This window comes from Copadichromis virginalis, linkage group LG8 (assembly GCF_057382275.1).
Source record: "Copadichromis virginalis isolate Kocher_CV1m ecotype Utaka linkage group LG8, C_Virginalis_male_GT1.1, whole genome shotgun sequence".
NCBI lineage: Eukaryota > Metazoa > Chordata > Actinopteri > Cichliformes > Cichlidae > Copadichromis > Copadichromis virginalis.
Genome location: NC_140625.1, coordinates 30,758,426 through 30,774,684, shown reverse-complemented (window position 1 = coordinate 30,774,684; position 16,259 = coordinate 30,758,426). Strand labels below are relative to the sequence as shown.

The following is a 16,259-nucleotide window of genomic DNA, read 5'->3' as shown; positions in this document are numbered from 1 at the left end:
AGCCGTGTGGGTGTTGTTCTGCCTTCTGGCTCCATGTTTAGAAGCAGCATATTTAAACCAACGATCTCACAGAGTCGTTAGCTAATGATCGAAATTATATGAAGTAAAAAATAATATTTCACAGAGATAATAAAAGAACGAAAGGAAACATCTGGTCTGAAGTATGACTGAACACACACGTGCTGTACGTCTCAAAATGTGATCATGCTACTGAATGAAAAATGAAATGAGAACATTCCTGGTTTATTCTTTTTATTAATGCTTCGTAACAAATATCAAAGTTTGTTGGCCGAAGAAAAACTGCTGCTGTATCCTGATAAAGGTTTGAGTGTTTATCTGCGTAGGTCTTCAGTCCAGGTCACACTAGTCCTGAGAAGAACTGGACTTCTTTAAGTTTCACCTCTCATCCAATCAGCTTCTTCAGTCCGAGGTATTCAGCCTCTCGTGGGGGTTGTCCTCTGAAGCCATCGATGTCCACTGAATGCCTACCAGTGACCAGACGTGGTGGCTTACGACACCAGCAATCCGCCACTGAATCCCTCCCCAGGTGCTTCAGCCTGAACAAGTCTAGTTGCCTCCTGTAGGGAGTGCAGAGGTGTTCACACCTCAATGGAAAGCAGCTGTCAAAAAGTTGCGTGTTTCATTACACACCAAGCGTGCCTCAAAAAATGGCACGAAGTTCACATTTTTTTGAGATGCAAAAATAAAAAAAAAAGAAATCGTTGAGCTTCTGCAAATAAATCGTCTCCAAAAAACACTGAAAAAAAAATGAAGTCGATATCAAATGATGAAGAGCTGGTGCTGATGTTTCTGAACAAGATCAATAAGTAATATTGGGAAAAAAAACAAAAACTAAAAAATGCCGCAAAATCTTACAGCATAATTATGCAGTCATTGCAAACGGCCGAGCCCGAAAAAGTCTGGTGTGTAATGGCCTTCTTGGCTAAGTTGGGGGGACCACCAAACATTTTTAAAGCACTTTTCAGAGGATAGCCAAGAGCTAGCTAGCAGTAAACAGCCAGCTAGCAGTAAACAGCTAGCTAATTTTTCAGCCATTCAAAAGATATGTTGCTAAAAAAATCACATATCTCATCAAATGCAACAAAGAGCACAGAAGATTATATTTTTAAATAGATATAAACACAAATTTTTATCATGTTACCTATGCTAATGCTAATATGTCTGCATGTAGCATTCTAAAAGCCTGTACCTGACTGCAGTGGTGATTCACTGATATCACCTGCTGCCTGAAGCCTTTTCAGACCTTTTTCACGTGTCACATCAGGTAATTTCATTTCCAGTGGCTCCGTTCCAAGAGGCTAACCGTCAGGCATGATGATGAGCCAGCATGCCTGAAACTAGCTCACCTGAATGGGGAACGGTGCCAAACCTGCCTGCTGTTCAAAGGCTCTGCGTGCTGGATTCCTGTCATAGCGCCGAGCTACACCTGAATACAACAGAGCCATCGCTCATTCATCATTAGCATTTTACAGACATCCTCTAATGAGCAGGACCAAACCTCGTGACAGATTCTAACAAAACCAAACTGTGTCCAGTCCTGACTTTGGGAACAAATACCTGAGACGAGGCATTTGAAACAGGTTTTCCATATTATCCATATTCAGACAGTGGAACGCAGCCAGGAAGCTGGTGGAGTCAGAAGAAGAATCTGTGTTTGGGATATTACATCACTGAGTGCATTCACTTCACACACACACACACACACACACACACACACACACACACACACACACACTAAACAAGAGTATTCCCACACAGCGTTCGGCCATGAATATCAGTTCGTGTCACGTCTTTGCTCTCTGTCCTCGGACTGACAGATGTTTTCTAACAGGTTCCACATTCGGCTTCCAGATCAACAAACGCTGACACACTCGTGAAGCTCCACACAAGCAACAACCTCGAGGATAAACAGCTCGTGAACTGCATGTCCACAGAGCTAACGCGCACAGACGTTTTTAGAAAGAAGTGTTTTTCCCACATTTTATTTGTGCACATCTGCTATGAGCAGATACACCAGTCAGCTGCACGATTCATGTGCAGAGCGAGTGAGGCTGATCGCCATGTGACAACGCGGCGTTCTGCAGGGCGTTCTGCCCTTCATGTGGCATACATCTCATTGCACCCCACCCACCTTAAAGACTTACAACCAAATAATGAATGAGAAGTCAATACTGATTCTATGTGAAGTGATGGAAACCAGTCGGTGTGTGTACATGATGTCAGGTTAACCTATAGCAAAGGCCACAGCACCTGTTCTCATAGCACACCTCACATCTCCCACGTGGAGATGTCACCATAACCTTTATTGGACCTGGATAGAGTGCGAGCGTTCTCACGCACGCCTCGATCGCCTCCGTCCTCCCATCCAACTCCGTTCTTCCTCGCTGGTGTTATTTAGATTCTGCCTCTGGGTCCTTACTTCCTGCTCGGTCATTAAAATGCAGCCCACATTGCCCTCTGGTTTATTTTCTGCTACTGTGGGCACAGAAATTGGTTATCAACAACAATTACCCGTCAACCCTGAAGGTAAAAACATGTATATTGTAGCTTTTAATGACGAGTGTGGTTGAAGAGGGGAGCTTGCAGAAACACGATGAAGCAAAGGCTGAGAAGAAAATAAGAGAATAAAAATGTATGGAGTGGAATTAATTCACGATATAAGAACTGGCAGAACATGCTGACCTTGTTATTCCCGACGGACTCGCCGTGCACCGTTCATATAATTGCATTATCCAGAATATTTCTTACATCAATCTCGCTATTTTTTAAGAGCCGTCTTAGGTGAGTTTGGCTGCTGTTCAGATGTAATAAATTTATGCTTTTAACTCACGGCGAGAATGGACAGCTGAACAACATGGAGGCTGCGAGTCTAACCAATCAGAGAGGAGTTTCAAAATTCAAGCTGCGTTCGGGAGGGTTTTATAAACCACACTCACATTCCACCATTAAAGTTTCTCAGCATCCTTGAGACCAAATAATTGGCTTTTCTATGTTTCTTTACTCATAAAACATTTGTGAAAGCTATTTTTGGGGTTTCTTTTTTCTGTCTGGCTGCCAGAAGCCATCTTCTTCCTGTTTTTGGCAGTTTGCTGCACATCTTGGCACTAACTGTAGATCGCTGGAACAGTGTCGTCGGCAAAGTGTGCCTCACCACAACACAGGAACACTGATACTAAGCCTTAAAAACACAGATCCATGATGGCGTCTTTAAGTGTTTAAAACCTGCACGAAGCTGCTGTGTTTAACCCTCCTAAGAAAATCAAACAGAGTTGGATTTTTCTTTCTTTCGGTCACTTAAAATATTTCCCGTCTCACAGATGCTCGGATGGAGGGTGATCATATCGTAACATTGTGGATAATGAGTCCAGTGTAATTAAAAGCTCAGTTTTTTCTATTCTTGACGTCAAACGGCAATCAGATTAAAGCTGTTTAAGTGCCCCGCCCCTCGGTAGGCTCTTTTATGGAAGCCTGTTTCCACCACTAAAAAAAAAAGGATCCATAACTCAAAATTTCGAGTTCTTTTCTCGAAATTTCGACATATTAACTCGAAATTTCGATTTATTAACTCAAAATTTCGACTTATTAACTCAAAAATTTGAGAAAAGTAACTCGAGTTAGCACTGCCAATCAGTAATCTACGTGAATGACGTCATTTCCTTGTTACCCGGAAGCTGAAGCCCTCAGCTACAACAGCTAAGCTGCCGGTATTACATCCAGTCGTGAATGCACAGATTGCTGAGTGTTTTCAGCCTGGCTTCACAAATGATGAAACCCCTGTGTTATTAGCTGAATCACATGGTGTTACTATCAGCAAACGTACCGTATTTCCCGGACTACAAAGCGCACCTGAATATTAGCCGCACAAGCTAAAATCAGGGGAAAATCCTGTTTTGTACATACATTAGCCGCACCTGACTAAAGGTGTTTCAATGTTGACTTATCATATGTAAGAGAATATGCACAAAGGGAATTGTCAGGAAAGAGACGGCTGTTTGGAGACATCACTTTTATTAATATTTTGAAAAACAAGTTATGGGTACATATTTGCACATGTAGTACATAACAGTAGCCTACAGCACACCAGAAAAATAGATTCAGACTAACTTTTAGGCTCAGGTGCAGTGACACGGCTTTAACAAGAAGAAAAGTCAGTCATTCACCATCTTTCTCTTCTTCCTGCGCTCTAAAACCACCAAAGTCCTCTTCTCCAATGTCGGAAACGAACAGGCTCAGGATGGCTTCGTCATCCACTCTCCGCTTCTCTCCTTCGTTGTCACTTTCAAAACCAAAGAAATCCTCGTTGTCAGTGTCAGAGTCGAACACCCTCAGAAGGGCCGTGGCGGTGTCCTCCTCTCCATCATGCAGCAGTCCAGCCCTTCAAAATCCGTTGGTGATCGTGGATGTTTTCGCACTTTTCCACGCTGTCAGAATCCACCGGTGGAGTTGGGCATAACTTGCTTTTCGCAAGTTTATCGCCGCTCATCATCCACGCCTCCCGCTGAATGCGTAGCGCTACTTTGAAGTTTGTTTTTCGCGCTACTTCGTACGGCACTACGTTGCCTGGCGGACGGACATGTGACTAACATACCACTCTTGAACCCCGATCCTTCCGCCAGGCAACGTAGTGCCGTACAACAGCGGAACAAACAAAACAAATCGTCTTACGATATCACAAAAATCATGGAAAATCCATAGAAAAGCCGCACCTGACTAAAAGCCGCAGGGTTCAAAGCTTGTGCAAAAAGTAGCGGCTTATAGCCCGACAATTACGGTACTCGCGAAAGCGCCAATTTGTTGGGATCCGTTTTTGAGTGCGCGCTCCTCTGCGCCATATGCTTCCGGGTAACAAGAAAGCGACCTCATTCACTTATATTTTTGATTGGCAGAGCTAATTCGAAATTTTGAGAAACTTTTCTCGAAATTTGTTTTTATTTAGTGGCGGAAACGGGCTTCCATACTCTTTAGACCAGCAGGATAAACACAACAAAATAAAATGATACGACCGAGACAAAAACTGTGGTATTCTGTAAATATAATAATAAACGTGAATTTACTGTGTAACTGTGCAACTTTATTAGCAGCGTCCTCCTGAAATGTGCCAACAACATTCAGAGTAACATCCTCCTCTCTGCCCCTTAATGCTCTCTGGTTGCTATGGTAATGCGTAAATATTTCTTTCAAAATAAGGCGCACAACTACAACATGGGAAAGACCCAGGGAAACAGAGTTCACGATAAAAAGCCTGAAAACCATAAATTTCACACCAGAGCCTCAACTCTCGCAGCCCCGTGGCCCGGGGGTTGGGGACCGCTGCCTTAGAACGACCTGCTCTTTTACAAACGTTAGTACAGGCGGACTGTGTGGCTACGCATTTTATATACCTGTGGTAAACTTGTGGCTATAGCTCATATTTCCACCGTCTGAATGTTCATTTGTGTCGTGGTCAAAAACGAGTCCGATGGCGCTCGTGTCCCATCACGAACTGACTCAGCTGGCAGTTTAGGGATCGATGACTATCAAGAGACCTGCCATCATGTCAGTCAAGATATTTCGGGCCACGGGCCCAAAACGGTGACAGACTGATGTCGCCATTTTTTGGATACTCAGGGGGGGAAAGCGACACTGTTTTGATTGTGAATATTTCCTGGAAGGTCAGGACGGTTTAGCAGCGACGCACGAGCCTCCGCCTGCTCGCTCCGTCTCATCCCTCTCGCTGAGCTGTCTGATGAGGTTACATCGTGACCTCGACCCATCGCGCCGCAGCAGTCGGCCCGGGGGGACGGTACAGGGGGATGACGATGATGAAGGCTGACTCACATGACTGACAGCTACACAAATGTGCGAGAAGCTCAGCGCGACTGAGAGCAGAGAGGCAGACGACACGCTGAGGAAATCATACAGACACGAGGCCCGGGGAGAACTGTGGCTGTAAACAAAGCGTCCTGTTGACTTTAGACAGTTAGCCTTTTTTCTCCTTCGTCTCATACGTGACATCACACAGGTCAGGACTTTTGATCACTTCGTCTGTCTGAGGAACGAAGGCAGACGCTGCAGGAAGCATCCGCTGCACGTAACAAACTGAAATACTGACTGACATCCAAAAGCATCAGATCAGAACTGCATTCAAAGGGAACAGTTGTACTGTGCTAACCTCAACTCCAGGTTTGAAACACACACACACCTGCAGGCTTAACCCTTTCACCACGACTTTAGAGCAGCCAACACACAGTACGACATACAAGTTAGGATAATCTGACTGCTGAGCTTGCTGCTAATCATCATCAGTGTCCAACGACCCAACGGGGATACACAGTCATGCATCACAAGACTTTTTAACCTCTTTGACACACAAGGTCTTGAATAAGATAAGAACAGATAGATCTTTATGTCACTGTAACCAGAATAATGACCTCTCTCTGTTGGCAGCATGTAGGTCGAATAACCAGAACCCAACATATCCTTAAGATCTCATAGCCCCCTGTTGTCCCTGAACCTGGTAAAAGGGAGTCCTTCCACTCCTGGAAGAAACCCCCAACCCCCCCGTGACCGTTTAGCTTCAGCCCATGTTGGATGTTGACAGGCTAAAGTTGCAGGATGGTCACAGCAGCTGGCAGTTTGGTAGTTTTTAGTTTGTGTAAGTTTTGTGGAGTTGCTCTACAGCTGACTGCTGTATGGATTGCTTGCATCTTTTTGCATCACTCCTAGAGCGGTGCTTCTGCTTTTATTCAGCAGTTGAAAGCACAAAGTCAGATGGGAAACATGTCAAGAGAGAGAAAAGCTAGATATAACAGGCTGGGAAACAAGTGAGTGTCTGTTGGGCTGCAGTGTAAATGTGTTCTGTGGTTTTGACAGCAGCTGGTTTCTGATACCCAGGATCAGCACAATCACTTCTGCTTGGTTATCAGTGTTTAACCGTTTCTGCACAGACCCGCTAAACAAATCACGTGAGAGCAGTTTTACTCATTACTGAATCATCTTTCTTTTTTCCACAGGTTCGTAAAACTCCACAGAGAAAACTTTTCAGACTTTACTGAAGTTTTTTCTTTATATTTTAGAAACGTTCTCAGTCAGCTGCAAGAAGAGAATGAGCTCGATTACCCCAATCAAATGTGACATCCATGTGCTCAGCTAATCACTGTTTATTCATTTTAATCTCATGCGGTTATTATTTAAAGGTTAATTTTTGCATAATGATGTTACATTGTATCAGCTATATATTATCTGTTACACTTTTTAAAGGCAGTCAAATTAAAACTGAACAAATCACGCAACTCCGAGCGGTCTTAGAGGTAACTCGCCTGAGTTTGAATTGGCCCACACCTCTGAGCAGGTCTACCAACATCCAGTGGAGACCAGTTAAGAAGAATAAATAACCAAATAAATAAATATTGTATCAACAGCCTGCAGCCAGTTCTGTACCGAGGAGCCAGCACATAAATCTTGTGTTGTTGAAAGATTGTGTTTGAATCTGTCTTCACTTCCCATCATGCAGAGCAACATTTATATTTAACGCACGTCAGTGAAGAGTCCTCTGACCCTTTGAACAAATAACTTTTAGAGCCACTCTCCGACTCGTTAAGAAAAACGACAAACATTCAGTTTTTATTTGCAGGTTTGACACCGGCGTGTTATTACCAAGCACAAACCCTTCCAAGTTTGCTTTAGATTATAAGCCCCACCCTCAGTGGCGCTGTGAGGTTGGCAGGCTAATTACAGAAGCCGCTCGGCAGCCAAAGATCGTTAGGATTACGGCTAGGCTTTTTCTCCGGCTGACGCGTCGCCTCCCAAAGACGCCACGTCGGCACAGATTAAACCGTCTTCTCCGGGTTTAAAAACGCCTGCCGTGAACTGATTTTACTGAAGCAACAAATTAAACCATTATCAAGAAAACCAAGAGATCCTGCACAGCCAACAGATATAACAGGCGTGGTTAACGTTCCACACAAAGAGTCTGCAGTGCTGGACGTATTAGTAAGAAGTACTGCAGTTTTTTGGGAGGGTTTCTTTGGCCGCAGATCAAAAATGCTGCCGATAAATATTCAGACAGAGAAACAACAATAAGAGCCTGAAGGCTCAGAGAGAATGAAGACAGCGTGGAGTTGGAATAGCAGCATCTTTCCCTCCACAGCGGCCGTCCAACTATTTCTTAAAATCCACCAGCAGCACCTCGACCTTACAAGGTGCTAATGACGTATCGATCGGGAGAGCAGATATACATGGAAGCTGTGAAACACAATCAAGGTTACTCTGCTAAATATCGAGTGACGAAGCTTCTAGGTAAAGACGGTTGTTTATTTTTGGCCGTTAACTTTGTGTTGTGTTTCTGAATGTTGCTGAACGAGAAGCTGCTCTCCTCCCTGAAATGCACTACTGGGGTACTTTTATTATATAGTATTAGAAATAAATGTGGGTGTCATTACATAATGCAGCGCCCAAGAGCTAATTGCATATTTCCTACTAACAAGCCTCTGTGTGTGTGTGTGTGTGTGTGTGTGTGTGTGTGTGTGTGTGTGTCAGAGCCTTATATCTGTTATTCCTCTGTGCCACAGGACTATTTAAAACACCGAAGAGCCACACTGTTGTGCTGGATGACATTTGCTTCATTACCGTGGAGTTGATTAATCTGTCACTGGAAAAGAACAAAAATTCTCCCCTATTTGCTGAAAATAAGTATTTTTGCAGGCTTCGATTTCAGAAACTGAAATGGTTTCTTCAGGCGTGAGAGGAGATGCTTGGGGGTGATGCAGCACATGTGAGATTACGCCTGGATGACACCGATGGAGGCGGAGGCTCTGGACAGGAAGTTCTCAGCTTGGACTGTGATAACTAATTAAACGTGGATGGATGGATGGATGCTGACAATCCAGCGTGCTGAGTTGTTAGAAATGCTCCTGCTTTATATCTGAAGCCAGCAGCAGAGCTCGGGGGATGCGAGTGGTCCGGTGCAGCGGGGATTAGGGAGTTCGCTGGTTTATATTTCGCTCCACTGCCTCGCAGACTCTCTCCTTCTCTCTCTATGGGTTTAATATCCCTGACAGCAAACATTAATGGGTGGTGGGAGCAGTGGGAAGCAGGGCCATTACACTCGAGACAGGATGCTTTTAACACCACGTTAATGTAAAAGACTCGTGTGGATGGACCTCCGTGTGGGACATCCACCCAGGACTCTAGAGGTGGAGGGGAAAAAGATTCCCGTCAAAGCACAAAATTGAGTTGTTGTTCCAATATGATGGAGATACAAATGGAAAACCGAGTGAAACAGCTGGGGTCGGCTTCTTATCGACTCTCTTTCAATCCTTCCAAAAGAAAAAAGAAAAGTTTTTGAGGGAAGCTTTGAAGAGCAAAGACGACTTAAAGCTCAAGGCGGACTGAAGAACAGAGACAATATTTAGTTTGAAATTAATACCAGTGAACATCTCCACACTGAAGAAGAAAGAACATCAGCGGTCGACTCAAGAAGGCAGACTGACGGCGCTGTGTTTCGCTTCAGATCAAAGGTGTAGCGCGGGGGCTGATCCACGGAGAGGCTGAACCGGAGTGCTCAGCGTGCACGTTACTTTACTCAGCACAGGTCAAGCCGGGCTCAGTCACACGTGTTCCTCAGTTATTGTGAAGTTTGCCACTATTACACAAAGATGACGCTGTCCAGTGTGTTTGCCCACTCTGTGAGCAGTGTGTGTGTGTAACGAGAATCAGCTTTGCGAAACAAGGAAACCCTCTTCAGGTTGAAATGAAAAGCAGAGGATATCATCAATCTTCGATCTTTGTCTGCTTGACGTCGCAGAGCTGATGAAGATGAAGCCTCGGAGTGTTGTTGACATTCAGTCCCTGATGTGGATGGTACTCTGCCGTGACATCAGGCTCGTTATCCGTCTCTATTTCTGCACCACAGTGTCCTTTACATTCAGTTTACAGACTAACAGGCATCAGGAAGGCACACAAAGAACAAACACAAAGAAAACCCGTCCACTGCAGCCAGCAGCGATGCTCACATCTGCACCTGCACTACAACGAAGCACACAAACACTTTTTCCAATTTCATTTGAACACGAAGGATGCGGATGCTCGCAATCCAGGGCGTCACTGTACTTAAGGGAGCTCTGTTCTTAACAGCAACGTCATGACCTCCGTCCATCCAGGCCGCTGTGACTCCCAGACTGACTGCAGGTCGAGTTGATTCTGTCAGCACTCATCCCGCTCGCTTCGTCAGTGTACGGGGAAAAACGGCCGCCTCGCCGTCCTTCTGAGTGTTAAAGCCCACGAGAGTAGCACTAAAAGCAGCTCTTCACAACGTGAGAGTTCAAGAAGAAAGCTGAGAACGAGGAGGTTTCATGTTTTTGGTTTTGCAAGATGATGTTTAAAAAGTCAAGATGGTGTCAGTTCACCGAGAACGCTAAAAAAAATAGCATCTCCTTCACTGCTGCGAGAGCTCTGCTGCCTCGTCGGCACAAACGCTGTGAGGCTGATGGCTCTGTGGAGGTGAGTGGAAGCAACAGCTCCCATATGAAACTAACTCGTTAAGGTTTTTGGTCCTATTTCTTTATGAACATGCAACAGTCAGTGCAAAGATGCAGGCCTCAGAGGGCTGTTTCTGCTATTTCAGCTCATATGTTACAGAAATAATTCAGCTGGAAATGATCTGACTTGAATACTTATTATAACTCCTGGCCAGTTTATTTAAATGTACTACTTGAATAATTGTGGATATTTCCTACAGGTATTTGCCTGCCGATGGATCATCTACACTGCAAACCTTAAATATCCCATCTATGCTAAATCATGGTTGGACCGGGGAGGTACGTGGTCTCAAAGGACAAGTGCAAATGCATCCAAGATGAATTCAAGAGGGACTGAAATCTGATTGCTCAATCCGCATCAAGAGGAGCTTTAAATGCCTTTTAGCCTGATTTTGAAAAGGTCCATTTCTCTGTGATGGATATATAATGTTTTTCCCCTTCTGAGTGTAGCTACATCGTTCAGCAGGCCTGTGGAAATACAGCCTGTGTTCTGAGATAACAGCAGCTGGATTTCCTGTGAAATCATCAGCACCTTTCTCTTTAGCTGCAGACAGAAAAGCAGCGTGTCCGTGTTCCCAGAGACCTGTGTTTTATCGTATTATGTCTTTAGCTGTGCTTTAGTGTGTCCTTGTGAGGTTATTTATGTCTGTCTTCTTTAGGTAAAGCTCTTATGCTGTTGCAAATTTCACCTCGAAGACCATAAACGTTACTGCGTTACGTATTATGTTGAGGGACCCTCGTTCCTCCAGGTAACATACATCACATTAACCCTCCCATAACCCCAACCCAACCTTCCCATCATCCTCTTGTCCCAAGAAGAACAACACTGAGCTGACCGATGTTGAGGGATATGCTGTGGTTGGTTCAAGTCTTCCTCTTTATATGGAAATGGAACCATTTTTCATCAGTAGGGTTCCTGCCTTTGGAAAGGGAGGTCCAAAGGCGGGGACCTCCTGTTTGGACCTCCTGTTTCGATTATCCCAAGTCTTATTTAGCACTTAGTTCCTCCTACGCCGGGCGGCGCATCGGGCAGCTAGTGATCTCCATCGATGTCGGTCAGCAGCGACTGCTTCAGCTTCGTCCCAGGCAATGTCGACAGTTCTCTGATCGTCCATGAATGTTCGACGCCATGTGGTTTTTGGTCGGCCTTGCTTTCGCTTGCCAGTGCGTGGACGCCATGTCATGGCAATCTTAGCTGGGCGATGAGGGGGTAGGCGTAAAATATGGCCCGCAAAGCGGAAGCGCCTTTCTGCGACAACATCGGCTAATGGGCGGGTGCCTGCTCTTCGTAGGACCTCCTCGTTTGTTATTCGGTCCCGGTAGGAAATTCTCAGGATTCGCCGCAGGCCACGTTGTTGAAGCACGTTCAGGTGTTGAATAATTGCACTTGTTGAGCGCCAGGTTTCACTAGCGTAGAGTGCAGTAGTGAAGACGATAGAGTTCAATAGTCTGATCTTGACCCTAACATTCAGGGAGGTCGAGTTCCAAACAGGTTGGAGACGTCGCAGGACACCAGCTGCCTTCCCTACTCTGGCGTCAACATCCCAAGTTAGCCAACATAATCTCTCCATCGTGTCCTGGTGTTTTCTGGGATCTCCTCGTAGTTGGGCGTGCCCAAAACACCTCACTTTGGAGGCATCCAGGAAGCACCAGCTCCTTTCACTGCCTTTCATTTGAATGTTTGAAAACTCGGCCTCAAGGCAGACATCCTCACAAACTCTACCCTGGGTTTGGTGCTTGAGAAAAGAGTTCTAGAAACTATCTTCACCCTCAAGTGTTCCAAAAATGGACGGTATGTGCTCTAACAGAACTACAAAAAGATTACGCTTGTCCAAAAGAAGTTTAGAAAGAAAGCAGAAAAACATGGATTTTGACTTTTTGTGTCTGTAATGCGACAATCTTGAAATGCAAAGTCTCAGTTTAATTTGAAAAGCCTGTAAGCTTGGTAGAAGACGTGGAAGGTGAGAATGAGAGGAAGGTTTGTGGTCACATAAACAAATGATATCAATCTGTAAAGTGACATTAATAGTGAGTGTTTATGAATGCTATTTCTCACTGAAACTACAAAAGAAATGAGCTCCTGAATCACCCAGAACATCTCATTTATTTGGTCAGACAGACAAATATGACTTTCTCCAACATTTGACACATCTTATCAGAGCTTGTTGCAGCACATAATGATGCTGATATTACAATGAATATTAAACTGATAATTTACCGACTGCAGTGGGCTTCGATGACATGTTTCCCATTTTTTGTGAAGCCTGCAGATAAATTTTTATTCATTACTTCCTTCAAAGTATCTTTCAAATAAATGAAGAAAATACTAATTTATCATCATCTGCTGTAACAGACGCTACCTTTTCAATTTAAGCTTCTGTGGAAACACAGACAGTGGAAAGCAATTTGATAGTTTCATTCCAAGTGCAAACACTTGAGCTCAGAACTGAGTCGCACTGGGCAGTAAGTCAATTGGTACTTTTTGTCCACAACACAACCAGCTTTTTGAGAGGCCTGGGTCACGTTTAAGGAAGACTGAGGAACTTGACGGACGCGCATGTACGTTAATGTATTAACAGGTAGGTGCAGGTAGTCAAATTCCTCCAGAATGGCACATCAATACAGTTTAAGGAGCTTGGAAAGAAAAGCTTCTGGACTTCTTTCAGATGTACCCAAGAGCTTCTTCAGTTCTAAGGTCAATTGGTGGAGGGTCCCAGATTTAAGCCCTATGGGAGTGTCCCCCCAAGAGGGACATGGGATCCTAATGATCCTCTACCTAATCACATGAGCCAATGTCTGAAACGTCTTCAAGCAACTTAAAGAAGTCCAGACACTTTTCTTTCCAAGCTCCTTAGGCTACGATGACCTGGATGACTGAGGACCTTCACAGACATGCCATCAGATAGATTTGCTGTGTCTCCCAGTGTAGTCTGAAGAACATGGAGGAGATTCCAGGAAACAGGAAGTTACTCTAAGAGGCTTGGATAGAGCCAATAGGAATATCCATAGAAGGATGCATAGAGGTGAACAGGCTAGCCAACGGCAGCCTGACGGCATTAAGGTGTTGGGATAAAATTCTTGGACCCGCTGTCAGACTGTGCTGGGTCCTGGCTTCCTCCTGCTGCACAACAATGGCTGGCCTCGTGTGTCGAGAGTATGCAGGTCTGAAGGATGGAGGATTTGAAGCCAGTGATCGGCAATGTGAATGGTGAGAAAGACCTTGCAAAGACTCAGCTAAAGGTTCGGCTTCATAATGAATTATTAGTTCATTGTTTGGCCTTCCACTTGTAGTTATGGTTCTCTTGCAGAGCTCTGAATATTCCTTTAGGAGCTGCTACTGAAGGAAAGCACAAAGAAAAGCGAGAACTACTGTACAGCCACGAAGTGGAAACACGCAGTGCAGTTAAATGATCGTGTTGCTCTATAGCAATAATGTTCCACTTGGAAGGTTATTATGTATATCATAGTTCTGAAACTAGTGTCAGCACATTAACGTGGAAAAAGATAATCTTAAAAATGATATAGTTTCCACTGTTGCATGTTATTCTGGGCAAAAGCAGCCTTTGATCCATCAATCAAAATCAGAATGCTTTATTAATCCCAGAGGAAATTATGCAAGCTCGTAACTCATTTTCAAGAACACCTGAAGCTTTACTGGATTTATCCTGCTCAGTCCTGAGGGGTGTGAGCAGCCTCTGCAAAACTCACTCTGAGACCCGGTTTTAACCGTTTGCCGCGTAGGCATGGAAACCAGTCATCTCCGCTACCTCGGAAGCTGTTTCGGTCTCCCGCCTCCTCTGCCCTGCTGGAACGGCGCCGAGTACAAGGATTGTTCTGACACCTCGGTGAGCGAAGCAGAGAAAACAGAGGAATGTGAGGATAGATGTGCAAATGCGAGGAATTTTATAGATCAAAAAAGAGCAACCTGATGATTAATAGATTCACAGTTCACAGTTTAGAGACTGTGGTATTTAATCCATGTGTGAAAAGTGCCAGATTCACTGTGAAGTCAAATCCACGATGTGTCATCTGTGAGGGGATGTTGCTGCTGAGCTTTAGAGCTGTACGGGGTCAAACAGGATGTTCCAGAATGCGTGCATCCAATCAGACGCCTCGTCAGCCAACCTCCTGACTCTGCTGGTTCTGCTCTGCTTCACTGTGTTAGCTGTTGTTCTGAGGATGGAGAGATGATGTGAGTGAGTTCAAGCTCGTCTGATAGCATCTTAGTTCAGATGTTTTTGATACTGGTGCGAACGAGTCATTAAAACAGATGTTCAGCTGTAGGCGCTGCGAGTCGTGTTGCTCCAGGAGATGAATGCAAGTCATTGTAATGTTTTCTAAAACATGACAGCTGAGCTTGAAATTGCCTGAACTGTGCGCGTCTGCTGAACGGAGGAAGATAAAAACAATGTCTGCAAAAATGCGAGCCACTTGGTGTGAGATCCAATTTTTCACCTTGAAACAGGTGAAGAAGGCGACATGTAAGGTGGGATATTTCTGTTTTGAACTTGCTTTATAGTTTCACGTCGATGCAAACAAACACACACACTGCCTGTGGCGGCTTGTTTCATGTCGCGGGGGCTCGGTGCATCTGAGGTGAGAGAACCAACCGACTGACCCGCAGCTCAGAGGTTTTCCCTCTCGGGCTTTAATGTGAACAACAAACCTGTTTCAGTCACCGAGTTCTGCACGCTGCCATCGACCTGTTGGTTTAATTATAGCCTAACCAACAGCTGATGGGGAAGCACCTGAAAGAGTCTTGATTTGTTTGGATTACAACAATCAAATTATGCTAAAAATGACTAAAACTCCACCCGACTGTGTCCCAAATCATACTGTCATTCCAAACTGCGTATTTAGGGACTCCTGTGCAGACGAATGCTTAGTGAGCCTTTTAGCACGAGCCGAAACTTTTGGACACTGCAACCTTTGGTGAATCTGCTGTTCGCTTATACCAGGCACGATCCTCCACATGATTTTTTTTCTGCACAGTGCAATCAAATATACAACCAACGTTACAGTTCTTCCTGTAGTTTTTAGGAGATCGCCCACTGCACAGCTGCGGTTCTACCATCTGTGCATTCATGTATTCATTCACACATGAACACCAGCCGGTAACATAACATTTAACCCTGGCTTTGCCAGCTTTTGTTCTTGATAACCACAGTAACTCCTGATCATACTGATATCTTCAGACAGTCGTTACATCACAAACAGCTTTATTGGCCAAATGTGTACAGAAACAAGGCTGGGCTCTGTTTCTCTTTACTGTACTTAAGCAGAAACACAATACAGTTGGATGTTGGAATAAACTATGGAGTAAGCATGGGATGGATAACCACTTACTATGGGAACGTGACAGTATTATATGGAAATGCTGTAATTTTCACTATTTAAAAAAAGCAATGATCCCATGGGTGGCTGTAGCTCAGGTGGTAGAGCAGGTCATCTACTGATCGGAAGGTTGGTGGTTCGATTCCTGGCTTCCCCTAGTCTGCATGCCAAATATCCTTGGGCAAGATACTAACCCGAAATTGCTCTCCGATGCATTCATCGGAGTATGAATGTGTGTGAATGTCAGTTGTGCTTGTGCGAATGGGTGTGAATGGGTGAATGCACAAGTTGTGTAAAGCGCTTTGAGTGCTCAGAAGAGTGGAAAAGCGCTATATAAGAACTAGTCCATTTACCATTTACCATAAACACGAGGCCTGCATTATAGCA

General features: G+C 44.6%; 1 protein-coding gene across 2 annotated transcripts in view; it reads right to left on the bottom strand.

Annotated features, from left to right (window-relative positions):
- grid1b (glutamate receptor, ionotropic, delta 1b) overlaps nucleotides 1–16,259 on the bottom strand; it is a 627,414-nt gene that overhangs the window by 133,052 nt on the left and 478,103 nt on the right. The window lies entirely within an intron of this gene.